The 7,500-nt window shown below is 47.6% G+C and overlaps 1 protein-coding gene across 2 annotated transcripts in view; it reads right to left on the minus strand.

The window, feature by feature from the left end:
• Positions 1-7,500, minus strand: part of LOC310806187 (carboxyl-terminal PDZ ligand of neuronal nitric oxide synthase protein-like) — a 118,677-nt gene that overhangs the window by 38,530 nt on the left and 72,647 nt on the right. The window lies entirely within an intron of this gene.

Below are 7,500 nucleotides of genomic sequence, written 5' to 3' on the forward strand. Positions count from 1 at the left end.
GCTGTGTTAACACGCACTGTGCCGTAGTCACACACCCTCAGTGGCAACAAGCCGCTCTCCTTTGTGACTGCTAAAGCCCCGTTTGAAACATGCTAGCTCCTTTGTGACTGAAACATGTTAGCTCCTTTGTGACTGAAACATGTTAGCTCCTTTGTGACTGCTAAAGCCCCGTTTGAAACATGCTAGCTCCTTTGTGACTGAAACATGCTAGCTCCTTTGTGACTGCTAAAGCCCTGTTTGAAACATGCTAGCTCCTTTGTGACTGAAACATGTTAGCTCCTTTGTGACTGCTAAAGCCCCGTTTGAAACATGCTAGCTCCTTTGTGACTGAAACATGCTAGCTCCTTTGTGACTGCTAAAGCCCTGTTTGAAACATGCTAGCTCCTTTGTGACTGAAACATGCTAGCTCCTTTGTGACTGCTAAAGCCCTGTTTGAAACATGTTAGCTCCTTTGTGACTGCTAAAGCCCTGTTTGAAACATGTTAGCTCCTTTGTGACTGCTAAAGCCCTGTCTGAAACATGTTAGCTCCTTTGTGACTGCTAAAGCCCTGTTTGAAACATGTTAGCTCCTTTGTGACTGCTAAAGCCCTGTTTGAAACATGTTAGCTCCTTTGTGACTGCTAAAGCCCCGTTTGAAACATGCTAGCTCCTTTATGACTGCTAAAGCCCTGTTTGAAACATGCTAGCTCCTTTGTGACTGCTAAAGCCCCGTTTGAAACATGCTAGCTCTGTAGATCTGTTATCATCACACATACACATAGTGTGTGCTGTATGACGATCTAACGTACAGGGTGTTCTGCTCTCTCTCTCTCGATCCGTGAATCAGCGAGCGTATCACTGACCTCAAAGTGTGATTGATCGATGACAGTCAGAGTGAGGCAATCTCAAGTTAGGACTTGGGCCGTAAAGATGATCTCTCTCCCAGTTCAGAGATAAGCAGAGTCATCTCTCTCTATGGTTCCCGCTGGGGCCATATATACTGAAATGTATGCACTCGCTGCAGTGTAAGTCGCTTTGGATAAAAGCGTCAGCTAAATGGCAAATACACACATATATATATATATATATATAGTATATATTATAGTATATATCTCCTGGTCCAGGCCTCAGCCCTAACTGCCCTCAGAGGGGACACCCAGCTGCCCCAGACAGTGGTACCAGACTATGGAGACTGGTAGAGGGTCTCGGTCATCACACAAACACAAACTCCGACAGAAACTATTTCTGGAGCTGGCATCGACCAGGACGGAAACAAACAACAAAGAACCCCTGAAGTGTCACCCCCCCGCCCGCCCCCCGCCCGCCCCGGCACATTCCTGGCAACGCTCCGAGAGAGGAAGAGACCTCTCTGGATTCAGGAAGTTTTACACAAAACACACACACGGACGTACAATGACCATTACCAGTGAAGAGACACACTCAGCAAGGGACATCTATCTAACTTCCTCCGAGTGCTGTTCTGTCTTCCTGAGGTGGTGCTTCCCCCCTGGTATAACGTCTTCACGCACGCACGCATGCACACACACACACACACACACACACATAGACACACAGACACAGACACAGACACAGACACACACACCAGTGGTTATGCTCATTTACAGACTCGTGAATAGACTGAATACACTCTAGTGTGTGTGTGTGTGTGTGTGTGTGTGTGTGTGTGTGTGTGTGTGTGTTTATATGGCTGGTTTGATGGAAAACACCAAGGCCAGGCATGCATGGGGTATGAGGAGAAGGTATGAGGAGAAGGTCTGAGGAGAAGGTATGAGGAGAAGGTACGAGGAGAAGGTACGAGGAGAAGGTACGAGGAGAAGGTATGAGGAGGAGAAGGTATGAGGAGAAGGTATGAGGAGAAGGTATGAGGAGAAGGTATGAGGAGAAGGTATGAGGAGAAGGTCTGAGGAGAAGGTATGAGGAGAAGGTCTGAGGAGAAGGTATGAGGAGAAGGTATGAGGAGGAGGTATGAGGAGAAGGTATGAGGAGAAGGTATGAGGAGAAGGTCTGAGGAGAAGGTATGAGGAGAAGGTATGAGGAGAAGGTCTGAGGAGAAGGTATGAGGAGAAGGTAGCATAAATGATGTAATGTGACACGGATGACAGGCCAGGAAAAACTCCCATAAATCATACAACAACTATCGTACAGTCTGCCATGGGGCTCATTTAGGCAATGTACACACACACACACACACACACTCTAGAGTGACTGGGGAGAAACACACACACACACACACACACACACACACACACACACACACACACACACACACACACACACACACACACACACACACACACACACACACACACACACACACACACACACACACACACACACACCTCCAGGTGCCTGTACTCCATCTCCACAGCAGCCAATGTTCTCCCCCTCCCTCCCTCCCTCCCTCCCTCCTTCGCTAAATAGAACAAATGACTCTGACCTGCTTCACTGCTGAGTTTATGCTGTCTGGAGAAACAGGCTGTTACAAGCACATCTCTGGGAGACCAGGTTCACCTACAACACACTCATGTCGCCCACACACACACACACACACACACACACACACACACTCACTCACTCAGTCTTTCTCTCACACACACACACACACACACTCAGTCTTTCTCTCACACACACACGCTTCTGTGTCTATTGATTCATGGCACATTATCAGCAGGTAAATGGCCATTACCGATGATAATGGATTATCCTCCACAGGTTTGTGAGCGTGTGTGTGTGTGTGTGTGTGTGAGCGTGTGTGTGTGTGTGTGTGTGTGTGTGTGTGTGAGTGTGTGTGTTGATGTGACTGTAGCAGTACAGCAGTATCCCTACTGTGAGAATATAGTACAAACATATAGTACTTCTGTATGGACACAATTCTTTTAGCATTCTGGCCCTTATAAATGAAGCTCTGTCTGGGACATTACTATTAATGACAGTCTGATCAGCTCTGGTCTGCACAGCCAGGTCAATATCTCAGCAGGACCTCCGGTGTATGGGGAGGGGAGGTGTGTGTGTGTGTGTGTGTGTGTGTGTGTGTGTGTGTGTGTGTGTGTGTTGTGTGTGTGTGTGTGTATTTGTGTGTGTATGTGCTGTGTGTATGTGTGTGTTTTTGCATATGTACAGTATGTACTGTGTGTGTGTGTGTGTGTGTGTGTTTATGTGTGTGTATGTGTGTGTGTGTGTATGTGTGTGTGTGTGTGCGTGCGTGTGCGTGTGTGTGCAGCAGAAGAGTACATATAACCTTTATGCAAAGTCTCATTCCCAGACCACTAGTTGCCTCTCGGCATTCCCCCCAGTGTGTTGATGCAGTGTGTTGATGCAGTGTGCTGATGCAGTGTGCTGATGCAGTGTGCTGATGCAGTGTGCTGATGCAGTGTGTTGATGCAGTGTGTTGATGCAGTGTGTTGATGCAGTGTGTTGATGCAGTGTGCTGATGCAGTGTGTTGATGCAGTGTGCTGATGCAGTGTGTTGATGCAGTGTGTTGATGCAGTGTGTTGATGCAGTGTGCTGCAGACAGACAGTATGAGGGAGACCTGTGGTGGTGGAAGAGGCAGAATTAATGACTCCTCACTTCCTACTGCATTTCTATGGCGGCGCCGCGGGGATATTCAGCTTCGCTCCCACTCATGTACAACACACAATCTCCTTGGAGACAGTGTGTGTTTCTGTGTGTGTGTGTGTGTGCGCGTGTGTGTGTGTGTGTGTGTGTGTGTGTGTGTGTGTGTGTGTGTATAGTGCTGCCCCATTCCTAACCCGGTTTCATGCCCTCTGGCAGAATGTTGGCCTCTTGCCCTGTGATTGTTTGAATGTGCTGCCAGCGGCCTGTTCTGGCCTCTCTGGACAGCTCCTCACATCGCCTGGGTGCCGTGCCGAATACATCACTCCGCCTCGCTCTGCTCCTCTGTCTGGAACTCCTGAACTGGCCCGCGACTTCTAATCCAAAATATGTGCAAGCCAATCATCTTTCGATTTGGTCTCAGAGCAGGGGAAGGGTTATCCAATCAGTGAAAACGTTGACAAAACATTTTTTATGACGGCGTTTCCAGACGAAGCAAAGCGAAGAGAAGTGTAAATCTTAGGCCAGCACACCCAGGCTTTAAGAGTGCCAGGGAGCAGGGGAGAACAGGGGAGAACAGGGGAGAACAGGGAGAACAGGGGAGAACAGGGGAGAGCAGGGGAGAACAGGGGAGAACAGGGGAGAGCAGGGGAGAGCAGGGGAGAGCAGGGGAGAACAGGGGAGAACAGGGGAGAACAGGGGAGAACAGGGGAGAGCAGGGGAGAACAGGGGAGAGCAGGGGAGAACAGGGAGCAGGGGAGAACAGGGGAGAACAGGGGAGAGCAGGGGGAGAACGGGGAGAACAGGGAGAACAGGGGAGAACAGGGGAGAACAGGGAGAACAGGGGAGAACAGGGGAGAACAGGGGAGAACAGGGGAGAACAGGGGAGAACAAGGCGAAAACTAAGTCACGGTGTTAAAGGTATGGTGTGGTTTGGGCAGGAGATGACTCAGGGGCTAAATGGCTGCTGTTGTTTTGGGGCTGTTGGTTCTCAATGTCAGCAAACAGGGTCAAGATCATGTCTTATTCAGAGGTACGCACAAACACACACACACACACACACACACACACACACACACACACAGACACAGACACAGACACAGACACAGACACAGACACAGACACATAGACACAGAGATTTAAACTAACGAAAACACCCACGCACGCATGCACACAAACAGCTGGAAACTTCCACCACCTCCACAAGTTATGAGTCGTGAAAAGAACAATAGGAATTCTTGATAGAGAGAGAGAGAAAGAGAGAGAGAGAGAGAGAGAGAGAGAGACTGGAGATGAGAGTGAGAGAGAGAGAGGGAGAGAGAGAGAGAGACAGAGAGAGAGAGAGAGAGAGACTGGAGATGAGAGAGAGGGAGAGAGAGAGAGAGAGAGAGAGAGAGAGAGAGAGTGTGATGATACCTTAGAATGTAGGGAGGCTGGAGGCTGGAGGCCTGAGGGAAGGTGTGGAGAGAGAGAAAGAGAGAGAGAGAGTGAGAGTGAGAGGGAGAGAGTGAGAGAGAGACAGGAGATGAGAGAGTGAGAGAGTGAGAGAGAGAGTGGGCGAAAGCATCCATTCCTCCCACTGGAGTTAGTTTGCGAGGTCATCTGTGGTGTGGTGTGAGCAGCAGTATGCTCTACCAGAACACACATCGTCTTTAACACACACCTGCAGGCGTCTGAGCAATAACAATAAACAGACAGTCTTTAAACTGTTTGTTCTAAATCCCTACTGTACTTAATAAACAACCCCCCCCCTCCCCCTCCCTCACAGTTCCCCAGAAAGTGAGTCTTTGCGAGAGCAACATCAAAGAAGTAGAGGAACATGATAAATCAAACCTCTTCTTTTCGTTTTTTGCTTTACTTGATGTTGATGTGTTTTTGGTGTTTCAATGTCACCTTGTTGCATCAGGGATGGAGAACATACTGATTTAACCCCATGGAGCTGGTGTTAAAAGGTACAAATCCACGTGGTTCTAACTCAAGCCTATTGAGGCAGCGAAAGGAGCGGGATTCATTTCTGCTTGCAACCACTCGCCTGTTTGGACTTAAAAGCATGATCAGCTCAATGAGACTTGACGGCAGAAAATTAACCTTAAGCTGTTTGGGTTTTTTTTTCCTTTCATGAAGTAAAGTTCCAGTAAACCCAGAGTGAATGAAATCCCCGAGCCCAGACAAACACTTACCTCTGGGACACCGATGTCACACACACACACACACACACACACACACACACACACACACATCCACGTCCCACTCTATGTCTGATTAATCCGTCACACTGTGAAAATTGGCAGAGAAGTCACGCATACACACACACACGCACACGCATACGTGACTCCTGTGCCACACACACACACACACACACACACACACACACACACACACACACACGTTGGGCTGGGGAATGAGAATGACTTTGGGGGGGGGGGGGGGGGGGTGTCTTTTGTAACCCTTGGTTGTTTCAGTGATTTCACGCCATGTTGGTTTCAATCAGATCCATATAGACGCTCTCATAACTCCTTATTATGGGGCCCCATGACTGACCTCACCTTCACGAGCCTTAAAGGCCCACGCCACCACTTCTGCTCCAAAGCCCATGAAGAGCGGTTCAGAGGGCTATATGTGACTCTGCACGCCAACTTTAATGTGGTTAATATACAGTACCAGTCAAAAGGTTGGACACACCTTGCCAAGAGTGTGCAAAGCTGTCATCCAAGCAAAAGGTGGCTACTTTGAAGAATCTAAAATATAAAACATATTCTGGTTTGTTGAACACTTTTTTGTCTTCAATATTAATCTACAATGTAGAAAATAATAACAAATAAAGAAAAACCATTGAATGTGTGAGAAGGTGTGTCCAAACGTTTGACTGGTACTGTATGTGGTAGGACACTCCATTTTAGAAAGTGATTTTCGGGACTAAAACTGCGTAAATGAAGTTCATGGGATCTCATTCCCTGATCGCTACCGATCAAACATAGTGCTAACAACCATTTGGAATCTTTTAGAAAGCTTGAATATTACATACTGCACCTTAAGACAGAATTACTCCCAACAAACCAGCCCCAAAGCCACAAGATTGAACCAATTGTAAGATCGATGTTTGCAGGTCTATCTTCTGTGTGTGAATGAACTGCATTTGTTAAATGAAGCTCTTTGCTGGTCTGGGAGAGGGTTTGGCCAGGACTGACAACAGAGATAATGTACTATTTAGCTACTGAGCCTTCAGGAAACTGAGCCCCGTTCTGCTTCCCTACTGTCTTCAGTCGAGACTTTGATCATGGTTGGCACTCACGCCAGCCCTCTGTGGATACAACGGACACATCTGCGACACACCAAGAAGCCAGAGACAGACAATCTAATTTGACAGAAAATAGCCCTGTGTCCATGTGGAAATATCCCACTACAGCCGCAGACAACACACACACACACACACCCAATTCAGTATGTATTCCCCTAGTGCAAGCTTCTGCGCTGTACATAGAGCCAAAAATATTGTTGCCATTTGTTCCAGGCCAGCAATGTTTATCCACATGTAGTCTATAGATAGAACAAAACACAATATTGTTTCCACGTTCCACCCAGCCCAAGCAATATATATTCTGTCCTTGGCCCCTGAACAGCTATATTTTCCAGCGCGACACAATCTTTCGTAACACCACACACAATGATATACTGCCCTGTCTCTGGGAAGCAATATGACCGACCCCCACATACCAATCTATAAAAAGACAGGACTAGATTGTTTTGTATTTGTCTCAAGCTATCTACAGACAGATCACTCATATTGTATGTCAACAGTGTGGTACATGCTACAGTTCTGGATGTACACACAGCCCAGTGTGTGTTGTATCAAACCTTTGCCTCCAAGTAAGAACTCTCTGACAACAACAGAACATATGAACACCACGTCTGGAGTCTCACAACCTTTGGTGTCAGCAAGGTTCCA

This window comes from Argentina silus (assembly GCF_951799395.1).
Source record: "Argentina silus genome assembly, chromosome: 6".
Lineage (NCBI taxonomy): Eukaryota > Metazoa > Chordata > Actinopteri > Argentiniformes > Argentinidae > Argentina > Argentina silus.